This window comes from Leopardus geoffroyi, chromosome C3, assembly GCF_018350155.1.
Source record: "Leopardus geoffroyi isolate Oge1 chromosome C3, O.geoffroyi_Oge1_pat1.0, whole genome shotgun sequence".
Lineage (NCBI taxonomy): Eukaryota > Metazoa > Chordata > Mammalia > Carnivora > Felidae > Leopardus > Leopardus geoffroyi.
The window spans coordinates 81,887,420-81,913,960 of record NC_059338.1 but is presented as its reverse complement, the minus strand read 5'-3'; the positions used below and the strand labels follow the sequence as shown (position 1 = coordinate 81,913,960).

At 46.5% G+C, this 26,541-nt stretch overlaps 1 protein-coding gene and 1 long non-coding RNA gene across 8 annotated transcripts in view; one reads left to right on the top strand and one right to left on the bottom strand.

The window, feature by feature from the left end:
- CYRIB (CYFIP related Rac1 interactor B) overlaps positions 1-26,541 on the bottom strand; it is a 148,245-nt gene that overhangs the window by 93,275 nt on the left and 28,429 nt on the right. For 5 of the 6 annotated variants that reach the window (XM_045453676.1, XM_045453681.1, XM_045453674.1 and 2 more), the window contains exon 2: positions 11,744-11,796. The gene's annotated coding sequence lies outside the window, so the exon portion shown is untranslated. Of the gene's footprint in view, positions 1-11,743; positions 11,806-26,541 lie in introns of those variants that run through there. The other variant, XM_045453677.1, reaches the window with a different exon arrangement.
- LOC123585451 lies at positions 5,264-12,569 on the top strand. 2 transcript variants are annotated; one of them, XR_006706170.1, is made up of 4 exons: positions 5,264-5,356; positions 5,441-5,654; positions 11,681-11,852; positions 12,305-12,569. It is a non-coding gene; the product is annotated as an uncharacterized LOC123585451 (long non-coding RNA). The 2 variants fall into 2 exon arrangements; XR_006706171.1 differs by lacking the exon at positions 5,441-5,654 and having other exon boundaries at positions 5,309-5,356.

The window sequence follows — 26,541 nt, the reverse complement described above, 5'->3', positions numbered from 1 at the left end:
ATTAGATGTGACAGTGTTTGTTATTTACCCAGGATACTGCCCAGCAGACAAGCAGCAGTCAGTTAATGATAATGATAGCTAGTATCAATATCATTGCCATTATCCCTATTCCTCTCCAAATAATAATCATGATGTTATTATTAAAATTCTCATATGGTTCTTGAATGTGTCTGCACACTGGAATCACCCAGAGAGTTTAAAATCTATTAATGCTGTGTCCCACCCCCAGAGTTGGTAAATTAATTCATTTAGACTATGTCCTGAGGGCTTTGGAATTTTATTTTATTTTATTTTATTTCATTTTATTTTATTTTATTTTATTTTATCTTATTTTATGTCACTGAGAGAAAGAGAGAGCATGCAACTGGGAGAGAGGCAGAGAGAGAGGGAGACAGACAGAATCCCAAGCAGACTCCATGCTGTCAGTGCAGAGCCTGTTGTGGGGCTCAAATTCACAAACCATGAGATCATGACCTGAGCCAAAGTTGGACACTTAACCGACTGAGCCACTCAGCCACCCCTAGGCTTTGGAATTTTAAAAGATCCCCAGGTGATTCTAATGTACAGACAAGTTTGAGAACCACTGTCGTACAGGCACCCATGTTCATATCTATTCTTACATATATTTGCATGTGCATGCATTCACACAGGTGCATATACAAGCTGGCCAGGTTCCACGAGTCCTATGTGGTGGTCACATCAGTCAGGATGTTAGGTTATGCTGTGTAACAAAGAGCCCCTAAATACCAGTCCTAGTGACAACCACGGTAGTCACCCTCTACAGTCAACAAGGTGAGCCCAGCAATCCCACCTGACAGCTAAGCCTATGCATCTACCCTCATGTCTTTCCTGTTTCCTCATTTTACTTCACACTTTTGCTAAGGTCCAGTTTAACAAGTTTGCCAGGCCCAGCGTAAATCAGAAGCAAAAAAATATACTGGCATGGACAGACTGTTCAGAGGAGGACCACTGAAGACTATGTAATGGAGACTATGATTCGTTCATCTATCCCCAGGCCCAGAAACATGGTAGACAACCTAATATAAATCCATTATTATCCATAATAGCCTGAAAAAAAAAATGGAAAGCAGACACAAGAACTCAAAAAGCACAGCTGCTAAGCTGAAAGTCTTATATGTCAACTTGGCACTGACCACCATTTTGATTTCCCCATTTTTGTTAATTTCCCTTAGGATGAAACTATATCCAGTGGGATGGAAGTGAGGTCAGGAGATCTGTGAACAGACCAGTGTTCTTTCAGTGGGCAGCAAAGTGCACGACACGCATGGTAGGTTCAGGGACCAATAAGAACAGGTCCTTTTGGGGCACCTGGGTGGCTCAGTCAGTTGAGCAGCCGGATGACTTTGGCTCAGGTCATGATCCCATGGTTCGTGAATTCGAGCCCCACATCGAGCTCCCTGCTGTCAGCACAGAGCCCGCCTCAGATTATCTGTCCCCCTTTTTCTCTCTGCCCCTCCCCTACTCACTCACGAGCGCACGCTCTCTCTCTCTCTCTCTTTCAAAAGTAAACTGAAAAAAAAAAAAAAGGAACACAGACATTTTGCCAGCAGCACACACATGAGTTATGGTAAACCATCTCCTGCTCTGCTGGATGTTCTATCTCTGCAGAGTCTGGAGAAAACCAAAACCCCAGTTCATATGCCCTTGTTTTGGGGACAGTTTAAGAATCACACTGGCTTTACATAAACTCTTCATCAAAACAAATGTATTCTGTATTTTGAATACATGAGTTCTCTCGAGCCCAGGGGAAAGAAGCATTGTATACGATTACATAATAGTTACCCTACTACTTTAAAACCAAGTGGAAGCCTCAGGCAGCCAAGTCAGAAGGAGAGAGAAATCATTTTTGTAAAATTATCTGAACGCAACCATCTCTTCTGATGCATTGGAGTTGACAATGGTTCTGCTCTTCTCAGAAGCTCATTCAATTATAGGTTGCTTATCTGGACCTGGGGGAGTTTTCCTCCCATCTAGAGTTAGTTAAGGAAAAGGAAAAGGAAAAAAAAAAAAAAAAAAAAAAGCAGGCAGAATTCCACTAATAAAAGCCTGAAATGAAAAGTGGTAACTACTCCCAAGGCCCTGCTTATTGTAGAGGAGTCATTAGACAAACCTTTGTAGGGTCCCTGTTAACGATCTATTTGCTCTGCAACCATCACAAGAAGGAGAAGTAGGGAATGTGGGATGCACAGCCTCAAAACACCTCACTCTCTTAGACGTGTGGCTGTTGGCAAGCAACATAACCTCTCTGAACTTGTTTGCTCATCTGTGAAATGGAAATACCTACTCAACAGGGACAGTATAAGAACTAACTGAGGAAAACATATAAAGTGCCTAGCGTTCAAAAAATGTAGTAAATGCCTTTCCTCTGATCACTGCCAAAGTCTCAGAGTGCTCACTACAATGTGGAGCTTTTTAAGAGAAAGGCCTTTTCTTTTTCTTTTTTTTTTTTTTTTAAGAGAAGGGACCTTGCCATTCCTCCTACGCACCCACATCCTACACACTGCCCCCCTTAAGAGACTGTAGTTGCCTCTTCAACATCATTTCTTCCCACCAAGCAGCATCCTTCAGTCATTCGGTCCTCATTCCCAGTTCCAGGGATGGGGCCTGACTGATCTAAGGCAATCAATGTTATCCTATTTCCTCTGCCGCCATGATGGTTTGAGATGGATCATCCTCAGATGATGACCCAACCAGAAGGGAGCTCAGAAATTTTGTGCTATGGCCCTGGGGAGAGATGGCAGCTCTCCCTCCCGTGGATGTGATCAAACAAATACGTGGGCTGAGAAGTACCAGCAGCCAGACCACCACATTAGACAGCTCTGCTCTGCACTTCCTGGAGCACACCTATTTTTCCTGAGATCTGCTGGCGTTGGAACAATACAGAAGCCCTGCTGGCAACCCTCTCACTACTATGAAGGGAGTCAACCTGAGAACAAAGCCAACAGACACAAGGGCAGAGCCCAGAGGATCACAAAGAAATGAAGCCAGAGCCCTGATCAAAGCGTACGCGAAACCTATCCCACTTCTTCACCTTTTGGTTATGTGAACCACTCAACTGCTCCCATCAATTATCCAGTTTGAACTAGGCTTTCTGTCCCTTACAACTCAAAGCACCCTGACACATCCTCATGCATGGCTGAATGAATCACCGAGCAAGAGATTATGCAGAAACATCATCACTCTTCCGAAGATTTAACTCAGATTTCAAGTTTCCTGGGAGCAAGAGCCCTCACTGGTCTTGGTCAGCCAGCATCCCAGGCTTAAGAGAGTTTCTGGACACAGGCCCTCAATGAATACTTTTTTAAATAGGTGAATGGAATGAAACTAACAATATCACCGGAATTTCAGAACCTTTTAAAACCCTACACTCCAGATGTATCTGGATCAGAGGAATGTGATGAGGGAGCTGAGAGCCATCAGTAAGGCCTGAGCTCAAATCACAGATCCAGCTGGACATCAGCGTCCTCCCCTGCCAAATGAGCATATTAATACCTACCTTCCTGGGCAAGGAGAGCCATGCAAACACACCCAAGGTTGCATTCCAGAAATATGTATGTGCCTTTTTCTTTTGGCTAACACTGTTTCATATCGTGAGTTCTAGTCTGAGGTTCAGGAAACAGGATCATCACGTGGACACAATGTGGGCCAAACCGCAGATCACCCAGCAGAGCCAGGCCTGGGAGGGCGAGGACAGGTAATGTGTACCCCGAGCCTCCCACCCCTCAACATACTGCCATTCCCTTCAGGAAAGGGAGCTTGGGCAGAGGGCATATATCAACAAGGCCTTCCGGCTGCGATGCTTCCTCTTTGCTTTGCTGGTAGCTTCCTAACAGAAGCTGGGGACTGGGACCAGAGCAATCGGCAGTCCCCACACATCCCTAGCTGCTGCTGACCTAACCATTTACTGGTGAGGTGGAGCTCAGCTACACGGTCAGCTGCAGGAGGGTAGGGGCCTTGCCTCGTTCACCGGTACAGCCCCAGCACCCAGAAAGCACTCAGTGAAAGATCACCTGAGCACATGGGTGAAGGAGTGAGTGGATGCACAAAGTGACGAAATCAGGATTCTCAGAAGAGAACAGTAGTAAAGCCCTATTGGTGCTCAGACTGCTGATTATGAAGCTGGCAAACCCAACGCCCAGAAATGAGAGGCTGGCACCTGGGGACTCAATTCTGGCCCTAGGACTCCAGTGCCTAGGTCTGAGCCACAGATCCCTTCCCTGACAAATAACCATTATCAAGATTAAATAAGAATTTTTTTTAATCTTTATTATTTTTGAGAGAGAGATAGAGAGTGAGCAGGGGAGGGTCAGGAGGGGCGGGCACAGAATTGGAAGCAGGCTTCAGGCTCTGAGCTGTCAGCACAGAGCCCCAGGCGAGGCTCGAACTCAAGAACCACGAGATCATGACCTGAGCTGAAGTCAGACGCTTAACCAACTGAACCACCCAGTGGCTCACAATTTTTTTTTTTTTTTAATGCAGCTACAAGAGGGAGAAAAGGTTGACAGAATACATAGCAAGATATTAATAACAATTAGCTTTTGATGATAAGATTATGGGAGGCCATTTATTTTTTGATTTTGTGTAAATTTTCAGATTTTCTATAGTGAACATAAATAGACTGTCCAGTAACAATAAAGTGAACATAAAAGAGGGGAGATGCCGATCCAAGCAACTAGCCCCAGTGCCTTAGACATAAAGCAAGGACCCAGCAAAGGTTCCATTTTTAGGAGTGCCCTTCACACATCTGGAAACAGCTCTCATATGTCTCCTATTTCTTAAGTATTTCAACTAATTTACTGTCACTCTTACAGGACTTGATTTCAAGGCTCTCTTTTATCCTTCCTTCTCTGCAAAGGCTCCATCTGTTAAAACCCCACTCTGGGTATTGTATAAACCAGCTCACAGAATCAGCAGCACGCTCCCGTTTGCTCATTCATCTGTTAATTCATTCACTGAGTAAACACCCCTTAAAAACCTACTCTATTGGACATCCTTGCGCTTACTTACCCACCCCGCCCCCATTCACACACGGTTCCCAGATTTTCCTGGGGAACACCCACCTCCCCTCACCTCAGTCCCTGTGCTCTGGGGGGTGCAGACCCTAACCTCAGCTCCGTCAGGGGGCGGGCACTCGATCCAGGATGGCCAATCAGAGCATCGCATTCTCTTAAGCCACAGGGATTGGTTCCCGAGGGGCATGTTGCCCAGATAAGACCAATCAGAAACAGAGACTCAATTCGGGGACTTTTCTTTAACCGTTGAAAACGTGACCTTTTTATTCCCTTCTGCCAGCACTGCTGAGAGCCGTCTTGCCACCACAATCCAGAAAGAAACGGTAGGTGATGCTGAGGGTTGCAGAAAAACTGTGTAAGCCTTAGCAACACCGTTGAAACCTCCATGCGTTAATTTCCATCCCTAGACTTTTCAAGGACATAAATCCCCTTTCTGGGAAGCCGGTTCAAGTCAGGGTCCTGCTTTGAGGTCAAAAGAGTCCTGACTGATGAAATCCGAAGGGCTGTTACATAGGCTGCACGCTGGCTATGCACAGAGGAAGCGAGATGATCCATGCCACCTTTCCTGGCACTCAGTGCGATGTGGAGACAGTTACAAACAGCTACAATTATTTAAAGCCGGTAAGATAATTGCTTTAATTAAGTACGACATGGAACAAGAGGAGCATGGGGGGGGGGGGGGGGGGGAGGGGGACAGGAAAGGCCTCCGACAAGAAAGAGCATTTAAACGTACCCTGCATCTGCATTCAGGCAGCAGAGATAGAATTACTATTTGGGGAGTCAAGAGAACACGGCTGATACACATCCAGCTCCCAGTAAACGAAACCCACTACAATCCACATGACACACGGGGCGGTGATACTTAAAGCACTTAAGGGCACTCTCTGAACAAGCCCACAACACAGCATCTCGAGAGACGGCAAAGTGCCAATGTCCAACAGCCCTCACTGGCAAGAATTTCATCTGAATGTTACAGACGATGTCACCCTCTTAAATAACTCTCAGGTCAGTTTTTGTGATTTGGATGCTACACAACGTTCAGTTTTCACTCCAGCCCTCTTGCCTGTTTGGATTACTGTTGATCAAATCGCACAACATTGTAACAACAGCCCTCTGGAGATGAATAACCTGTTTACCACATTTGTTACCAAATGATAAGGGAGAGGGAAGAGAGCACGTGTCTGGTTCCCTAAAACACTGCATGATGGGTTGGGTTAGAAATATGGCTGCAGGGAACAACACTGGCAACAATAAAAGAACCTCTGGGAACATCTATTTTGCTAAGAAAGGCCTTGAAGGCCAGTCTTCGTAAGGGAGCAAAGCCAGTGTCCCTCAGACCTCTGACAATGTGTACACAACACAAGTTGGGAAGATACTTAATGAATCAGAAAAGGATACCACAAACAAATTCTCCCGGGTCTTTGCTGTTTCTAAACACATCAGCGATTCATTTGATCCACAAATACAGCTCCAAGTTCCCAGGGCAAAGAGTCCGACAGATGGAAAAATTAACACTGACAAAAACTTCCGTGTGGTCTCAAGAGAGGTGCTAGGGTCGAGTGGCAGGAGGGCGAAAGGCTTGAGAACCCTTCCAGGTAGCCTGGATTTCTCGGAAGCAGCTGGGTCACCTCTGCTCTAAAAACACTTGAAAGAGTGCTGTTGACTTTGCACAAAGACTTCACTTCCCTTCTCCTGAAAATGCGACTATGACTATGATCACAAGTTCAAGTTCACTGGGGAACTGCTAGGATCCAGGCAGAGCCTACAAACAGGGAGACCCAGGCGTACCGGCTCGAGAGGACTGAGCCTGAAACCAGAGGTACCTGCCGTTCGGCATATGCTCAGTAAACACTGGGAATTAGCGACCCCGAGAAGAACGCTAATCTCTTCTAAAAATGAGAGGGGCTTTTATGTTGAAAGCTCCCAAAGAGAAGTTTTTGTTAACTAGTTTGTTTTTTAACACAAAAAATAATATATGCTCATGCTTAAACATTCAAAAAAAAAAAAAAAAAAAAAAAATAGAGGCACCTGGGTGGCTCTGTTGGTTGAGTGTCTGACTCTTGATTTTGGCTCAGAGTTGTGAGATCGAGTCCTGAGTCAGGCTCTACACTGAGTGTGGAGCCTGTTTAGGATTAGGATTCTCCTTCTCTCTCTCTCTCTCTCTCTCTGCCCCCCCCCTAAAAAATTTTTAAAACGTTTTAAAAATTAAAAAAAAAAAAGAATTCAGAAAATAGAAAAGATATACAACAAGACATCTTCCATCTGCCCTAGAGCACAACCCAGTAGCCTCTTCCCCCAAGAGGTGAACAGTATTCCCCACAACCACCTCCTTCTTGGTATCTGCCAGTAATAATCGATGCGTAATCAAGCACATGAGGTGTGTGGACTTACTTGTATCTCCTACTTTTTCCCTCCACACATGGTGGGAACATACCACATACACTTTTCTGCATTTGTCTTTTCTTTTTTTAACTTAAGATTGTATCCTGGAGGGGCGCCTGGGTGGTTTAGTCAGTTAAGCCTCCGACTCTTGACTGTAGCTCACGTTATGATCTCACGGTTTGTGGGATCAAGTCCCACATTGGGCTCTGCACTGCCTGCTTAGTATTCTATCTCTCCCTCTCTCTGCCCCTCCCACTCGTATTCTCTCACTCTCTCTCTCTCAAAATAAGTAAATAAACTTTAAAAAAAAAGAGAGAGAATGTATCCTGGAGATCACAGCTTCTTAGCACACATGACCTTCTATTTTAAACAGTGGCCAAGTATCCCACTGTAAGAACATACCGTAACTGATTGAATTAATCCCCTGCCAACATACATTTCAGCTGCTTCCTCGATCTTGCTTTTATTATAAACAACGCTGCAGTGCGCGTACATTACATATATCTTCACATACCCCATGGATGACTATAGGAAAGATACGACAGATAGGATAAAATCTTGGAAGTAAAATCGCAGGGCCAAGCACTCAGAAAACGCAGATAGTGCCATATTGCCCTTACTGTCACTGTCCCCAACTGTGTGGTAAGTATGCCCATTTCTCCACCCATACTCACAAAACATTGTTTTGTGTTCTTAAATACAAGGGAAGAAAGAGCACCAGAGCTCTAGTCTTGTCCCCCTGGCTCTCCCTGCCCCTGTGATATCACACATGACATTACTACTTCCTGTAAGTCCCACCCATGATGCACAACCCAGAAATCCCACTGTTAAAACAGAATGCACAACAGAGCCACTGGGGTGCTGAAGCCAGCTCACACCAGCTCAGGTGAGCTGAGTGGACACCTTTCTTCCCGATTCTGGGTTCAGGGACATCAGGCTTGTAGCTTGAAACTGGACATGGGAAGCATCTGTACCACAGAAATCAGCAAATGCTACAAAGCAAGGCTTCTTTTTTACCCCGCCCCCCCAGAGGGACCTTGGTCACACATATCACACATCAATGCACACCTACAGTGGAAACCGAGCCTCAGCCATCTCTCTTTGAATATTGCCACCAGCAAGAGGGCCACAGATTCTTGTGACTTGGTCACAAATTCTTGGAACCTAAGGACTGGAGAAGATCTGAAGGGATATCTAATAGTCGTGTCTCTTTTGTCATTATGTCTTTGAATACTGCCTTTCCCCAGCCCATCTGTTTGGCATAAGCAACATCCTCCTAGTTCTTCTTCTATGCGTCCTTACCATTCTTGTGTATTCGCATCTCATTATTGTTTAGTGCTTATTTTTGAGGACAGTCTACAGTATGACAATTACACACATAAATTAATTAATCAATTAATACTTTTTAAAAAGGCTCTCAAGTGCTCAGTTTCACAATGGACCCAAGTCTCATTTCTAGACCTACTGTGACATTTCAACCTTAACACCCAGATTCCATGGCCTGTTCCTGGGCACAAAACCCCACAAGCTGTCCTGACTTCAGCCCACATATCCAATTGACTTAATTTTCTCTCTTCATCTCTGACACTAAAGGACTTCCCTTTCTGATGAGCTCCCCTAGGTACAAGTCTTACATTTTAGTCCACTCTGTGTTCATATCACGAAAGACACAAATCAGCATAGTCCCCCATGCTGGCAGAGTGTTCTAGGTCTCCAAGTGTAACATAACCACCTACCCGTGCTTGAGTTCTGTGCACATTACAGCGGCAGCTTACTCAAGGGTAAGCTTCCAAAGTCAGCACGGATATGAACACCGGAAGCAGTCAAAATTCTCCTTGAAAAGCCCGTAATAAGGGGTGTCACAATGGACACTAACAAACCGTCTCCCAACACAGGTCCAACACAGGCTGTGTCCCTTCAGCACTGGATTTGGTGTCTTGGGTTGAGCACCAGAAAGAAATAGCTAGCTTGGATTTCAGAGCTGTGTTGTAGGATAATTAAAATCTATAAATACAAGACACACCCTTGATGGCATAGATGCTCATACTCCAAAAAGCCACAGGAACAAAGAGTGACAGAAGGAACAGCAGATCTGTGTCTCATTCACACTCACTCCAAGAGAGAGACGCCTGTTGGGTGGAATGACAGGATCACCCACGCTATTTAAAGTGTTATTTTTATCTGTACTTTGTTTTTGTTGAGCAAGTATATTTGGATCTGGATAAGTGTGAAGCAGTAATCTATGACAGGATCCAGGACTTTTGTAAGTCAGAACAGTGGTTAGCCCTGGGGCAGGACTCACTGTGAAGGGGCATGAGAGACTGTCCTGGAGAGATAAAAATCTTGAATGCGCTGTCTAGGTGGGGACAAGATGGGGTGACATTAAGAATTCATAAAGGGGCATCTGGCTGGCTCAGTGGGTAGAGCATATGACTCTTTATCTTGGGTTTTTAAGTTCGAGCCCCACACTGGGTGTAGAAATTATTTAAAAATAAAATCTCCTGGGAGGGGGCTCCTGGGTAGCTCAGTTGGTTAAGCCTCTGACTCTTGATTTTGGCTCATGTCATTATCTCACAGTTTGTGGGTTCGAGTCCCATGTCAGGCTCTGCAGGGCTCTCTCCCCCATCTCTCTCGGTACCTCGCCCAGTCGCTCACTCACTCTCTCTCTCTCTCTCTCTCTCTCAAAAATAAAATAAATAAGCTTTAAAAAAATAAAATAAAACCTTGGGGCACTTGGCTGGCTCAGTCAGTTGAGTATGCTACTCTTGATCTTGGGGTTGGGAATTTGAGCCCCACGTTGGAAATAGAGATTACTTAAAGATAAAATCTTTTTTAAAAATCCTATGGGGCGCCTGGGTGGCGCAGTCGGTTAAGCGGCCGACTTCAGCCAGGTCACGATCTCGCGGTCCGTGAGTTCGAGCCCCGCGTCAGGCTCTGGGCTGATGGCTCAGAGCCTGGAGTCTGTTTCCGATTCTGTGTCTCCCTCTCTCTCTGCCCCTCCCCCGTTCATGCTCTGTCTCTCTCTGTCCCAAACATAAATAAACGTTGAAAAAAAAAAATTTAAAAAAAAAAAAAAAAAAATCCTAAAAATCTTAAAGTGCCTGGGTGGCTCAGTCGGTTAAGCATCCAACTCTTGACTTCAGCTCAGGTTATGATCTCACGATTCCTCAAATCAAGCCCTACATCAGGCTCTGTGCTGACAGCATGGAGCCTGCTTGGGATTCTCTCTCTCCCTCTCTCTCTGCCCCTCCCCTGCTGGCACATGCACATATGCCCTGTCTCCCTCAAAACAAATAAACATTTTTTTAAAAATCTTTAACAAGATAGATTTGTACATTTTACAGTATGTAAGTTATACCCCAATTAAAATAAAAGTTACACGCGTACATGAGAGACTACTCCATGAAAGCTTGCCACCTGATCTCTATTCCACAGCTAAAGCTCTCTAAGGGCCAGCCAGCCAAACACAGGGTAGTAAGGACACCAGGAAGACAAGGGACAGAAGACGCAGAAAAGGGAGTGCCTGGCGGGGATAGCGGGTACCCAGGCTCATTTCTTTCTTTTCTTCTTTCTTTCCTTTTTTTTTTTTTTTTTTAAGTTTATTTTATTTATTTTGAGAGAGACAGAGAGAGTGCAAGTGGGGTAGGGGGCAGAGAAAGGGGGAGAATCTTAAGCAGGCTCTGCACTACCAGCTCAGAGCCCACGAGGGGCTTGAACTCATGAAACTGTGAGATCATAACCTGAGCCGAAACCAAGAGCAGGATGCTTCACCCACTGAGCCACCCAGGTGCCCCCTGTCTCCAAAATTCTTATTTAAATTAAAATTTTAAATAAATAAATGAAAATAAATTAATAGGGGCGCCTGGGTGGCGCAGTCGGTTAAGCGTCCGACTTCAGCCAGGTCACGATCTCGCGGTCCGTGAGTTCGAGCCCCGCGTCGGGCTCTGGGCTGATGGCTCAGAGCCTGGAGCCTGCTTCCGATTCTGTGTCTCCCTCTCTCTCTGCCCCTCCCCCGTTCATGCTCTGTCTCTCTCTGTCCCAAAAATGAATAAACGTTGGAAAAAAAAAAATTAAAAAAAAAAAAAAAAGAAAATAAATTAATAATTTCACCTGATAACCTTATAGGGTCTCAGTAAATAATCGTGGAGTGAACGAAAGAAAGCACATAGATTCTAATTTCAACAGAGTGGCAGGTTCTTATTTCTACTAAACTGAAATCCATGTCCTGGCCTAATATTTCCATCCACTTTAATTTTTCTTCACAGCAAAGTGGTCAAGAGCACAAGCTTGGAAGCAGATGGCCACGGTCACATCCAGCTGTTACTTACCAACTTGGTAACCCTGAACGTGATGCTCAAATTCCAGGCCTCAGTGTCGTCTCCTGTAAAACAGAGTGACAGCAAGGATTAAGCATGCGACAAGAGACCTGAGCACAAGGTGAGCCCCCAGTAAATCCTAGACACTATTATTCTTTCCCATACTACAGACACTGTGAGAGAATAACCCCTCTCAATTCCATTTCTTCAGACCATCAGGGTTTACAGAGCATGTCTCACAAATATTTTTCTCATTTAATGTTCAAAATAGTGGTATGTATTACAAATAAAGAAATGGAGGTTCAGAGAAGTTAAGTAACTTGCTGACGGTTACACAGCAAAGAGCAAAGACCCAAACCAAAATCCTATGACCAAGGGATAGTTTGGCTAGACTTGTGTGGTCCTGGGGATAGAGGGTGGGGCCAGGCTGTCCTTTTCAAATTCAGAATTCCAAGTTAAAGGATGCTGGAAGTCTGAGTTACAACAGGAGTATTTGGGTCCCAGCAAAATGCTCAGCTCAACTTGAGATTGAACTGGTCTGAATCATTCTATCCCTGAATCACTTTGTTTTAGGTTTCTTCACGGCTGAGGAAAGAAAACAAACTTATATAGAACACCAACCCCATCACCCTCAGCATCTCTTACAGCAGCAAAAACTTATGAATCAAAGGGAGTTTTCATAAAACCAAAGTCAAACAATATCCCATGGAACACAGTCGCCAGCGTTTAGCGTGCGAGTCAGAGCACGGTCTGCCGCGTCTAGACATTCTCATTATTGCACGGAAGAGATACAAACTGCCTTTCTCTGGCCTTTATTTTGATTAAATCTTTAGCTGCCTTAGTGTTTTCTCTTTGCTTTTCGGCGAGTGATGAATTACAGGAAGCTGATCCACTGGCCTCACTTTACTCACAAAAGGCCTGGAGGCTGAGCCCAATTGTGGTAGGAGAACACTATCGGCTGATCATGTCAGCCACCTGTGCTCTCCTGCCATCTCTCCTCTTGTCCCCCCCACCTCCCCCCCCAACACACAGGTTTCTTGTCCCTGTGGCATGAGTATGGTTTGAAATCCCTTTTATTTCTTTATTTTTTAATTTTATTTTTGTAAGTAACCTCTACACCCAACATAGGGCTCAAACTCATGACCCCTGAGATCAAGAGTAGCCTGCTCCACTGACTGAGCCAGCAAGGTACCCTTAAAATCCCCCTTGTTTTAAATTTATTTTTGAGAGACAGAGCACAAACATTGGAGGGGCAGAAAGAGAGGGAGACACAGAATCCGAAGCAGGCTCCAGGCTCTGAGCTGTCAGCACAGAGCCCAATGCGGGGCTCGAACCCACGAACTGTGAGATCATGACCTGAGCCGAAGTCAGACACCCAACCAACTGAGCTACCCAGGCGCCCCTAAACTCCCCTTTTAAATCACGATCACAGAATTGCTTGGTGCCAAAGAAAGAGGAGATTTAATTTAAGAACCACATAAGCATACTCACAAGCTCTGTCCTTGTACAACACGCGCATGCCCTTCAGGGGCTCACATGCACACACACACTCACACCCCTCATCTACAGTTCTCCTGACTCCTCTCGCTATGTCTTCCAGTTACATACAGGACTTTTTTCTCTTTCTTTCAAGTTTTTTTGACCAGATTTACAAAATAGAAAATGGAAATAAGTTGTTCACTTGGAGAAATTTTTAGGGCCTTGGGAAAATCCCAGAAATCAGAAAAAAAGGGGCACTAACTCACTCTCACAAAACCCTTTTTTTAAGAACACAAAGAGTAAGTTGACCATTACATCACCTAGAGACAAAATCCAGGAGACAGCATAAAGGTCCCCAGAAGGAAAGTGGTCGTCTCCAAACAAGGGTGACTTTTTTTCACTTCCATGATTCAGAGCAGAGAGAACCTGGACTATGGCTCTAGAAACCAGATCTGGCCTTGTCTCCTCTTTAGACTCACACTATGGGGCTCCAGTCCCTTCTCAGTCTCTCAAAGCTGTGTGACTTTCAGCAAGGCAATGAACGTCCCTGAGCTCCTGTAGCCTCTGCTGTAAAGTGAGAATACTCATTCTTTCAAGAACTAGCTACTGAGCACCTATGATGGGCCAAGCATGTGACCATGTGGCAAGGAGTTAATTCCAGGAATTAAATCTTCCCAGCCAGCCAGGAGCTTTCGTGGATTAGTGGGGCAATTACAGGCAGACAAGGAATTACAATGGAGTATGAAAAAGTGTTACAACAGTGGTGGGTATAGTGTTGGGCAATCATAGAAAAGGGTATTTAGCTCAGCAGGGGATGGGAAGTGTTGGGTATAAGAAAGGCTTCCCCAAGGAGGTGATATTTAAGCTGAAAACAAAAAGACAAGTTAGACTTTGCCCAGCCCAGATAGGAGGAGATCCAAGCAGAATTGACCGCACATGCAGGTGCCTGGGTGGCTCAGTAGGTTAAGCGCCCTACTTCGACTCAGGTCATGACCTCACAGTCTGTGAGTTTGAGCCCAGCGACGGGCTCTGTACTGACAGCTGAGAGCCTGGGGCCTGCTTCGGATTCTTTGTCTCTCCCTCTCTCTGCCCCTTCCCCGTTCACACTCTGTGTGTGTGTCTCTCTGTCAAAAAAAAAAAAAAAAGAATTAAAAAAAAAAAAAAAGAATCACAGCATATGCAAAGGCCCGCAGGCTAACTTGCTGGTTCCTTGCTGGTTCACATGGTCAAGGACAAGAGACAGGAAGAGAGATGTAGGATATACAGACCTGGATATGCAGGCAGGTGGGCTTGCCAAGGTAACTTCCCTGGACTAGGTAACCTCCTGAGGTCCCTCTGTCCCCTAAGGGCTGGTTCTGTGGTTTTCTGAGACCTCAGGTCCTCCTGCCCTGAGAGCCCTTTCATCAGCATGCAGGAGCCCCTGGGTCCACTCCAGGGCACGAAGGAAGTCCCAACCACCCAACGTGGGCCCTCCTCCTTCCTCTTTCTTTTCCCCTCAGGAGGGGCTGGACAGAGTGATTCAAAGAGGAAACTGTCTTTTATTTGTCATTTGTTTCTAAAAATAAAAAAATAAAAAAAAAAAAAAAACATCCAGAGCTCACACATACAGTCTGTCTTCCCACCGACCCCCTTTTCCCACCCAGCCCCTGAGCTAGCTGAAGAAATGCTGGAATTACCTGTGTCTCTGCCTCCTTCAGGTCATTTTAAGCTACCTGAGGGCTAACACTGAGTTTGGTCACCCTGTTAGTCCCAGCACCTGGGATTCTGCCTGATGCATAGTAGGTCCTCAAAAATGCATACAGGACTGAACTGATTTTCTCTTTCTGCAAATGAACACACATCAAGATGCCCCCTCTCCCCCAGCAGCTCTGAGGCCAGGCTGGAAGACCTACAGACCCCAAGGGGCCACCTCGACACTTTCCCCCACTGCTCTACAGACGAATCTGGGGGCTCAGTGAAGCCCCACCTGGACACTGACGATCCCCTCGTTATACCAGTGAAGAATCCCAGGTCCAAAAGAGTGACTGACTTGCCCAAGTCTTAGCAAATGCAACATAATATTTTTAAAAGGCCACAAGATTAGTTTTTAAATTTTTTTTTGATGTTTATTTATTTTGGAGACAGACAGAGACAGAATGTGGGTGGGTTAGGGGGCAGAGAGAGAGGGAGGCACAGAATCTGAAGGAGGTTCCAGGCTCACGCAGGGCTTGAACTCATGAGTGGTGAGATCATGACCTGAGCTGAAGTCAGACGCTCAACCAACTGAGCCACCCAAGTGCCCCGTAAGGCCACAATGTTCTTAAGGGGAAGGCTCTACCAGAAATGTTAATTTATTTTCAGGGAAAACGTTTAACGTTGACAGAACTAATGGAGGCTTTTTTTTTCCCCCTCCACCAATTACACCATAAGATCCCTGGGTTTTTCTAGGCAGGACTAAAATTTCCCATTGATGCAAATCTATTTGTGAAGATGACCATGGATATTTTAGGGACTGGGTATGTTTTCGATTATGGATCATTTTTTTAGGATAACTCTCCATTATGTGATCTCAGGCTATAACAATGTTTAAAGAAAAGTTGAGCTCCCCAAACCACTTGATTCCTTCGTTGTTGGTTTTTTTTAATGTTTTGATGTTAAACCATTTTACTATGACATCAAAGACAATTTTGAAAGATGCCATTTCAACCTATAATGCCTCCACAAAAGAATTCCTCACAATTCTCTGTGTCCTCTTTAATTTTTTTTATTCACAGATCTGTTTTCTGTATATATGTATGTATTTCATTAAAAGGAATTAACCTCTAGTGTAGAAGTTCCCTAAATAGTCTTTTATTTTTTCCTTAAAAAAAAAAAAAAAAAAAAAAAAAACCCAAACCTTAAGCAAGTCACTGGCGTGATAAATGCCGCAGAGCACAACCCGGGGAAACATTAAGTGCACCGGGACATTCTGGGTCGGAGACATTTAGGGCAACACTTTGAAGCCTGCTTCATTCAGCAGTTGTTCTGACACTTCCCACATCCCAGCTCATAGGAAACAGAAAAAGGAAAACAGGTGTTTTACTTATTCCACCTGGCCTAGCAAACTCATTGCTCAAGAGTTTAAGTCAATATTTTTCTGCAGTTGAAATAACATCTCAAATAGTGTAACACAGTGGTTCTCACCCCGGCTGATGTAACCAGAGCTCATGGGAGAGGGAGGAAAGTTTTTTTTTTCAACTCTGCTGCTGGGTCCCAACCCTGCACAATCAAACACTCTCTAAGGATGAAACCCCAGCACCGTGGTTTTCTGGCTCCCCAGGTGACTTAATGTGCAAGCAGGACCGGCTTAGAATAACTCATTAGTCAAAGGAAGCCCATGGGAAATCTTATCTGGAAGTGAAGAACTCCTCGTAATTAAATAAAATAGCAGATGTAAAAGTACCTAACAGTGCCTGTGACCCAGAGGACACTTAATAAATGTTAATTAAGCACAAAAAAATAACTGAAATAATTACTCTTTCTCCGCAGTGAATTCATCTTGTAATTTTATTGGCTTGTTTATCACTTGCTGTTTTTTTCTTAGCCATGATTCATTCTATCTCTGGTAATAAAATTGTTAACGTATACCCATAATCCTGTTCAATTACAAGAGCTCTGTAATATTTCCAACAACCCTTAATCACTTATTTAATAAAACTTTCCCCCCAGAACAGTGGCTAATATATACCAAATACTCAATGAAGAGGAGCTATTTATAATAACTATTATTATTCAGAATTCATGATAATTCTTCTCAAGTAGGCTGAAACCCATTTGACAGTATTTGGAGAGCTTAACAAGAATGTAAAAAAAAAAAAAAAAATTAGGGCAATATTTTACACACTTATTAAAACAGACTTTTAAGCAAACCAATTCTTTTTATAATTTTGTGGGGAAAAAATTAAATATGATCATTGCACAGGTAGCTGGCTTATCTACCTATTCAAGGGGCCCAGAAAAAGCTACCTGTTAATGCTTAGCAGTTTCCATAGTTACTTGGAAACGCTAACACGGCAATTAGTTACAAATGGTCTCTGAGCCAACTGGCCTACCACTGCCTCCCTGAACCTGAGTTAGGAAGGTGATTTTTTTTTTTTTAATGTTTATTTATTCTTGAGAGAGAGAAAGCACGCATGACAGCTGGGGGGAGAGAGAGAGGGAGACAGAGGATCTGAAGCGAGCTCTGTGCTGACAGCAGAGAGCCCGATGCGGGGCTCAAACTCACAAACCATAAGATCATGATCTGAGCCCTAGTCCGAAGCTTCACCACCAACTGAGCCACCCAGGTGCCCCTTGGTGGGTTTTTTTTTTACTCAAGTTACTTAACATACAATGTAGGATTGGTTTGAGGAGTAGAACCCAGTGATTCATCACTTACATACATATAACACCCAGGGCTCATCCCAACAAGTGCCCTCCTTAATGCCCATCACCCATCTGGAAAATACTGTGGAAGCTCCTCAAAAAATTAAAAATAGAACTAAGCTAGGTGATTTTTTAAAGTTTATTTATCTTGAGAAAGAGAGAGAGAAAGAGAGAGAGAAAGAACACACAAGTGGGGTTGAGGGAGAGGGAGAGAGAGAGAATCCCAAGCAGGCCCTGCACCATCAGCGAAGAGCTCAACATCGGGCTCAACCTCCCGAACCGTGAGAGCATCAACGGAGGAGCTGAAACCAGGAGTCGGATGCTTCACCAACTGAGCCACCCAGGCGCCCCAGGAAGGTGACTGTTCCACGTGTTCACATCACCCCTCAGTTCTGAGAAACCACAAATCTGTTTTAAAAAAACAAAATGTAATTTCTTAACCCAAACAAGGAGCTCTTCTTTATGAAAATGTCCAAACCTCTGGCTCTGTCCTGCTCAGATGAAACTGGTCTGTCCTCATCCTCTCCTCATGCTGTGCCACGACAGGAGACCAGCAGCTATGCTGGAGGATTTGCTGTCCCCAGTTCAGGATTCACACTGGTCAGAATAACCCTTCTGTTGCTTGTACCTGAGCAAGCTACACCCTGCATCCCTATGCCTTCCGTGTCCAAACATCTACTCTGTCAGGTTTTAAATCAGCTGGACTCAAAAATAATGACGTGCAAAATAAAGACACGTACATTAAAAAAAAAAAAACAAAAAAACAAACCACGTACAGGGACGCCTGGGTGGCTCAGTCATGATCTGACCCGCATTGGGCTCTGTGCTGACAGCTCTGAGCCTGGAGCCTGCTTCGGATTCTGTGTCTCCCTCTCTCTCTCTGTACTCACCTGCTTATGCTTTGTTTCTCTCTGTCTCTCAAAAACAAATAAACATTAAAAAAAAATTTAACAAAAAAACACGTACAAAAATAATCATGATGTGCACTTCTTTATGTGTATATTATATGTCACTAACAAGTGCTATGGTCTAAAAGGTTGTGTTCCCCTAAAATTCACACACTGGAATCCCAACACACAATGTGGCAGTATTAGGAGGTGGCGCCTTTGGGAAGTGCTCAGATCGTGAGAAGGGAGCCCTCATGGATGGGGCTAGTAGCCTTATAAAAGAGGACCTTGCGAGCTCCTTCACCACTACCACCGTATGAGGACATAGGGAGAAATCCTGTGACCCAGAAGAGGGCACTCAGCTGACCATGGTGGTGCCCTAATCACCAGCTTCCAGCCTCCAGCCAATGAGAAAAACCCGTAGTCTATAAGCCACCCAGTGTGTGGTATTCTGTTACTGCAGCCCTAAGACAAGGTCAAACGTGATCACGCAAGGCCCTTTGGCTAGTAACAGCTTGGTTGCTCAGTAAGAATATAGTGCCGACTGGGGGTGCCTGGGGGCTCAGTTGGTTAAGCATCCGACTTTGGCTCAGGTCATGATCCCACGGTTCGGGAGTTCAAGCCCCGCATCGGGGTCCACGCTGATGGTGCAGAGCCTACTTGTGATTCTCTCTCTCTCTCTCTCTCTCTCTCTGCTCCCTCAGCCCTCTCTCTCTCAAAATAAATAAACTTAAAAAAAACAAAAAACAAAAAAAGAACGTAAGGATGACTGTCACCGGCCAGGAAGAGTCAAAGGGGCAAGAGAGATGGAGAGGATGACAGAGAGGCCCTCTCGAAAGACCTCATGCTCAGGGGAGCACGCGGACTGGCTCCTGCAACACCAGGGCTCTGACAGAGCAGCCACGGGGTGACGAAGAAACACAAAGGACAGGGTCACAGAGGCAGCCCCAGACACCTAGCCTGAACGAGAAGCAGAAATGGGGAGGTGATAGTTGGGGACAACAACGTTAAGAGAAGAACTGCAGTTCACGTCCATCGTTCCCTCAACTCTATCTCCTGAACTTGACATTTCCTTCTCCGCCATTTGCATTAGCTCCCAACATTTGGCTCTTTCAATGAGATCATAAGCACCTTGACGGTCGGCACCTTGTGTCACTAGTAGAAGAACTAATTTTAGTTTCTGTATGATCAAGTGTATACAGTACTTTAGATAGCTAGACACGGATAGTACCTGAATATTAAAACTGGTGTAACTCACGTTTTCATTTAACCCTCTGGTTGGCCAAGCACTGAATTACTAGTGTGAGATGGTCCTGTGAAGGCCTCACGCAAGTGATTCCAATTTGTCCTGGCTGATTCATTTTTGTTGTTGGAAAAACTGCCATGTCTGGAGCCCCCACTGTAATGGAGCTACAGAGGATCCCTAGAGGACACACTCCCAGACTCATGCTATGGCGGGTGCCATCTCCCCAGGACAGTTCCAGAGCCCTCCCCTATGCTGGAGTTTCTAAAGTGTTCCTGGATCTATTCAGGATACAATCTTTTCTATTAACCAGGTTCTCCATGACTCTGTCACTACATATTATCATTATTATTATTATTATTATTATTATTATTATTATTATTTTGCCAAGTACACAGTCCAGAAAAGCAGCTAATATACTGGGCAGAGATGTCCCTTGAAACATAGTCTCAGGTGTTTTTAATTTCCTAATCACAACTATCACTAACTAGCTATGGCAATCTTACCCAACAACAGGACCCACGATCTTCAGCATTGCATTTATTTGCAAAACCAGACATATGCCTAATCCCCAAGAATGTGCTTCAAATATTAAGGATTATACATGAAGGTTCTGCATGCATCCACATGCACGTAAGCATAGTTAAATATATATCAACTTTCTACAATCCTAACACAGGGAACATACAAAATCCTCCTGACTTCCAATGCATGCCCAGAGATACGAATCCCACGCATATTTGGGGTTCTTTTGAGATAACGTAACTGATTCTAGGGTCCACCCCAAGTTTACAAAAATTCTCTGGCTTGGGGTTTCCCCCCCCCCCCACAAAAGTAGCCAAGCTTAACTTCAAACATTTTGCCATACTAACATTTGGAGGAATAAAGCACACTGTCTTCACGGAAGTTGTAACTCTCCTTCTTGAAGGACTATGAGATGCCACATGGGCACACCTTCCTCCCGGCTCCAGGCCTGGGACAGTCAGCAACGGTGTCTCCTAATTACCGTCTCCCTTTCCTCCCTTCTCTCCTAGAGAGAGGAGGCTCTGTCAGCACAGAGCCTGATGCAGGGCTCGAACCCACGAACCGTGAGATCATGACCTGAGCCGAAATCAGATGCTTGCTTAACCGACTGAGCCACCCAGGAGCCCTGAGGTGCAGTATATTACTTCTGGTCTAACTCCCTGATTCTATAGAGTCACAACTGGCTCCGAAGTATTCCCACTACTCACTACCCAGGGACGATCACTTAGCTTCCTCCCATTTCCAGACTCCTTCACCTGGTGACCTGCTTCCCAGATGTCCACTCTCAGTCCCCATTCAGAGAGCCTTCAGTGTAGACAGGGGCCCCTGCTGGGCACACCTTACCCCGATGCTCCCTTTCCCAGAGCACTGTTCTCACTATACCTGAATGATGCCTTCGCTTATTCAGCTAGCTCACTTCGGAGCTCTGAGTGACTCTTTGTTAAATTCTTTATGTCCTGGACCCGGGCACAGCAGTGACACTTACATGGAAACTGGGTCGTGAAGAGAGTGAACAATGCATCCCCACTTATCAGGGAAATTCCCAGCTTTAGCAAGGAAAGTCCCAAGTCCCAGGAAACCCCTCAGTTCCAAGCAAAGCAGGATGGCTGGTCACTCTAGCAGGGGATACCAGTGAGGTCAGACAGCCTGCTCACTGCTCCCTCAGCTAACTGTGCTCAGACATCCAGGCTGGGCCCGGAGCCCTATCTGTGCCAACTGGTCCCTGTAGCCCACCACTGTCCAACAGAACTTTCGGCAACATCTGCGACGTCCAGTAAGGCAGCACCAGCCACGCGTCGTTACTTGGCACCCGCCTTCTGGCTCGGTGAACTGAGAAGCTGAGTTTTTACATTTTAATTAATTTTAATTACTTTAAACTTTAATCACCCCATGTGGCCAGTGGCTACTGCACTGGGCAGCTCAGCTCCAGTGTTACATACACAGAACCAGGGTCCACTGCTGTGCAGACGGATGAGCTTTGAAGTCAGACAGACCTTGGTCCAAATCCTGGACCAACTCCCTCATTTACAAATGTGTCACACCTTCTTGGGGAAACACATTTCTTCATCTGTAATCCTTCCAAATTTACTAGGGGACAATGTTCAGGAAGTGGCTGGCCCGCTGAACTTCAAGAAATAGGATTTCTTTAGAAGTAAACCAAATCTATGTAAAAATGCTAAAAAAAATTTTTTTGACTCTGAACCCCAAAAGCGAATGAATGGGAATCATTTCAACCAGATCTTCAAAATACGCATCAGGTTTAAATTCCGATTCTAAACTGTCACAGCTGTCCCACGGGGCTCGCCAGGACTTGATTTCTGTCCCAGGCCTGTCGAGGGCTGTCACTGAGCCCCATCAGAAGGCGCCCTGGGGCAGCGGGCACTGGGTATCTAGGAGACACTGAGCCGGCTCACCTGAGCGTGGCCCTACACAGAGCCAGGAGCAGGGATCCAGGCTGGTCACAGAGAAGGGAGGAGGCAGTGCAGAGGAACCAGGGACATGGGGCAGGTGGAGCAGAGCGTGCTGGGGGGGGACCACCCTGGAGCACATCCTTCACAGCACACAGCCCCCTACGCACCTGCTCCCTCCCGCAGGCTGCCAGCAAGGAGCCCCCCACCCCCACCCCAGGGCAGCAGGTGCTCTCTGGAGCCTGCCCCCCTCCCCAGGCCCTAAGGAATCCATCCCCAAGTGGCAGGAATGAGCGGTATGTACCCCCCCAGGGGCAAGCTGCAGATCAGCATCACCCTGAAAGCTTTTCAAAAACCAAGTGTTCCCCAGGACTGGGAACTCGTGTTTGCAAAAAGCTCTCAGGTGATTGCTGCGCAGCTGGGGACTCAGTATTCTTCATCTGAATGCTTGGGAAGGGGATTCTTTTTCTAAAGTTTTGTTGTTGTTGTTGTTGTTGTTGTTTTTGAGGGGGGTGGGACAGAGAGAGGAAGGGAGAGTGAGAATCCCAAGCAGGCTCTGCACTGTTGAGAACCGCGAGATCTCCATGACCTGGGCCGAAGTCAAGACTCAGATGCCCACTGAGTCACCCAGGTGCCCCTGAGAAGGGGATTCTTATATGCAGCCAAGATGAGAAGGATCACCCACAGAAAGAAATACTACCTAAGGCTGCAGGAAAAAGTCCTCCCCACCTTTTTTAACACCCAGTGTGGGGCTCAAACTCATGACCCCAAGATCTAGAGTTACAAGCTTCTCCGACTGAGCCAGCCAGGCACTCCAAGAAGTCCCTTTCTTAATGGTTCCTTCCCCTTGCTGCGGGGGCAGCACTGAGAAAGCTGCAGGGCCCTTCAAGCTGCCCCCCTCCCTCACATCCCAACTTGAAGAGCACCTTCTGGTTCCCCAGGACCCACCGGTCCAAGGACGAACCTGTCTAATGTCTCATGTGCGGCACTGGTGGGGTGGAGGGTGTCCTTCTTGCCCACTAACCCCTGAGCACCCCAGGGCAGATGCTGAGGTCCACGCTGGTCCTGTGTCTCAGGGCTGGTCCCGGCACTGAGGAAGCCCACAATAAATGCTATTATTGTGGTTCTTACCCTCATTTCACTGAAAAGGAAACCAGCTCCTAGAGATGGTATGACTCACCCAAGGCCCCATGACACTGGGGGCAGGGCTGGGACAGGAACTCTGGGCTCCTGGGTTCTTCCTCTTCCTGATACCCCAGGCTGCTGCCCCACTGCTTTCCCCACCCTCACTCCACACACACACACAACACATACGCCTTTTTCTTTTCTCCCTTTCTTGGTCAATATGCAGGCTGCCAGTCCAGATAAATTCTCAGTATTCTAGGGCTTTCAGTTCTAGGACCCCACCTATCCTCAAAACAGTCTGGGTGCTCTTCTAAGAACACCCTTTGGGCACTATACGGTGGAGGGGCAGTTTGGGCACAGCTTTGAAGTCTTGACTCACCTGGGTTGCCACTTGGCAGCTGGGTGATCTTAGATGGATTTCTTAACCTCTCTGGGCTCAGGTTCCTCAACTATAAAATGGGAATGATAATTTTATCACTCAAGATTGTGGTGAGGATTATTAGCTGAGATCAATCAAAGAGACCAGATGGGCACCTTGGGTCAGCCAGCAGGAAGCGCTAACATTGTTCATCACCTGCTCTGTGCTCCAGATTCTGGCCCACAAGAGCTTCCAGAGCGTGCATCCTCCTGCCCTATTTACCCCCACCTCTTCCCCTGGGGCCACCCTGGGCCAGCTGGCCCACCTCACGGCTCCTCTCCTGATCCCTCCTCTTGGGTGCCTGGACCCCCCTGGAGGACCAGATGGCTGTTGAGGTGTCTGAAGGCACCAGACTCATCCCCACCCCGCCCTGCCAGAGCCCCCAGAAATAAGTGAGAAGTAGCTTTTTTCTATTCCTCATTCCAGACTTCCTTAATTAAAATCAAATATTTGCACTCTCCAAGGCCTATAAACCTGAACTGTCTACAGGAAGAAAAAAAAAAAAAAAGATGCAAAGAGAGTAGTGTGGGCAGAGGTGGCCTGAGAGAACCTCAGAGAAAGGGCAGTCGATCTTGAGCAACCGCACAGCGCCAGCCAAGAGCCCGGGGTGAGTGGGGGAAAGCTGCCATCTCCAATGCAATCACCCCTGCTTTTCTCAATCACCTCCACAAGAATCAATGGCATATTCGCTCCGAGAAAGGCTCACTGAAAATCATCTGAGGGTATGAACGTTGGCAGGGGTTGGGGGAGGGGATGGAAGCAAGGACCACACTACCCCAGCCCCTCCCCAGAAGCTGTCACACAAGCAGGAAGTGCGCCCCTGCTCCACCCCAGCATGGCTGTATCAGCCCATAAAATAAGAAATATCTGGAACGGGGTGGGGACTGGTTGCTGCCCAGAGCCCTACCCTCAGTGCCTCTATGCCCCCCAGCGCTCCCAGACACCCCTCCCCCCAGGATCCAGCAAGGAAAGGATTAAAAACAGGCTTCCAGAAATTACCCTGGTGGGTTAAACATTCTGACCATCGCCCCTGGGCACAGGTGAGGGGCATGAAGAATGCACACAAAATTTGGGGGGTGATTAGAGGAGGGATAAGGCCTTAATGTTTGCTGGAAGAAGAGAGAGAGGGGGAGGAGGAGACTGGTTCACGTGGCAATGGTAGTGGCACCGAGGACAGGCCACGGAACCACCGCACCTCTGTCCCTCTAGGCCCTCACTCCATCCAAGTTCAGGTCGTCACTTCACCAGAAGCCTCCCTAACCAGGCAAAAAGCAAAGTGGATGCTGAGCCCCCCGGCAATGCACAGCTGACGTGTTGCCTGCCCGGCTTCCACACCCCTTCTGGTAATAGCACCCACTTTTCCAATGGGGCATCCCCAGCCCTCCCCTCCACATGTTCCTGGGGCCAGTATGTTAGCTAGGGGAGAGTGGTCAAAGCACAGAATCTTCTAGAACCCATGGCTGGCTCCAGAACAGGCAGGTGACCCTAACTAGCCATGGAGTCCTCCTGAGGTTCAAGAATGGGCATGTGACCCTGAGTGGCTAATAAGAGGTTTCTCTAGCACTTGGGCTGCAGACGCTGCGAGAAGGAGAAGGACGCCTGGTTTCCCCCGTGGGGTGGTCAACATGAGAAGACATAAGCCTGGGCCCACACTGCCGCCGGCTGACTCTTGCTGTCTGGAAAAGAGGGTCTGCCTAAGAAACAAGGAAGAAGGGGCGGAGGGCCAAGAGACAGACAAAACCCGGCCCCTGGATCAGCCATGCCTGTTTAGCTACTTGACACAAGAAATTATCCTTTTTAAACCTAAGCTGGCCTGAGTTGGGTTTCTGTCACTTGCAGCCTAAAGCACCTGATGCACACCATCCTCGGTGGGTTTACGAGACCTGCTGGTCAGTCGCTGCCAGGCCCTGCTTCCTGCCCGCCCCCCCCCCTCCACTGGCTGCCCTTTCAGGCCTGACGCAGTGGCTTGTTGAGGGTCCCCAGGGAAGCTGGCTCCGGGCCCTCGGCCTTCTGCATGGGGTACACAGAGCATCCCTCTCTCACTGTGGACCCCGGACCCCAGGCTCTTGTCCGCACCTTCCACACTGCCTGTTCTAATGTGCAAATCCTTCACAGGCCCCTCGCAGTGCCTACGGATTATGATGTAGATTCCTTTCACACCACTTACAAGGCCCCTGGGCCCTGAAGACAGCTCCCCTGTTCCTCCACGGGCATCTGCACAGTCAGCTTCATAAGTCATGTTCCACAAGGTAGGTGTTTTTACAATTCCAATCAACGTCAAAAGCTCTTTGAGGACAAGAGGTTATGCCCCTCATGCACTTTAAAAAAAAAAAAATTAAACTTATTTACTTATTTTGAGAGAAAGAGAGAGTACGAGCAGGGGAGAGCCACCCAGGCGCTCCCCTCATGTTCTGTAACCTGCAGCCCCTCCACTGAGGTCAAAGCCCCCCTTTTCATGCAGAGGGAGTTAATGCTGATAGAACCTCATAAACACAGCCTCTACCCTTCAAAAGTTATCAAAACCCTCCCCAAAGCTCTCTAACACCCACCAAGACGAAGATGCTCTGGGATACATAAGCCTTTGTTATGTAAATTCGGGGGGGGGGGGGTTGTTTCCCACTGAACCTGGCCAGTTGTGTAAATTTCATCCAAGGCCATAGGGAAAAATATCCACGCATAAAATTTCTCTGGACTAAACGTAAACTGACAGTATTTATCCCCACAGTGTGCAGAGTTAATGCCAAAATGGGTTTTAGAGATCTTCTGGGGCAACCTCCCATTTTACAGAAGTGGAAACTGAAATTCCAAGAAGTGAACTGACACCTGGGGTCACCCCGCCGAGA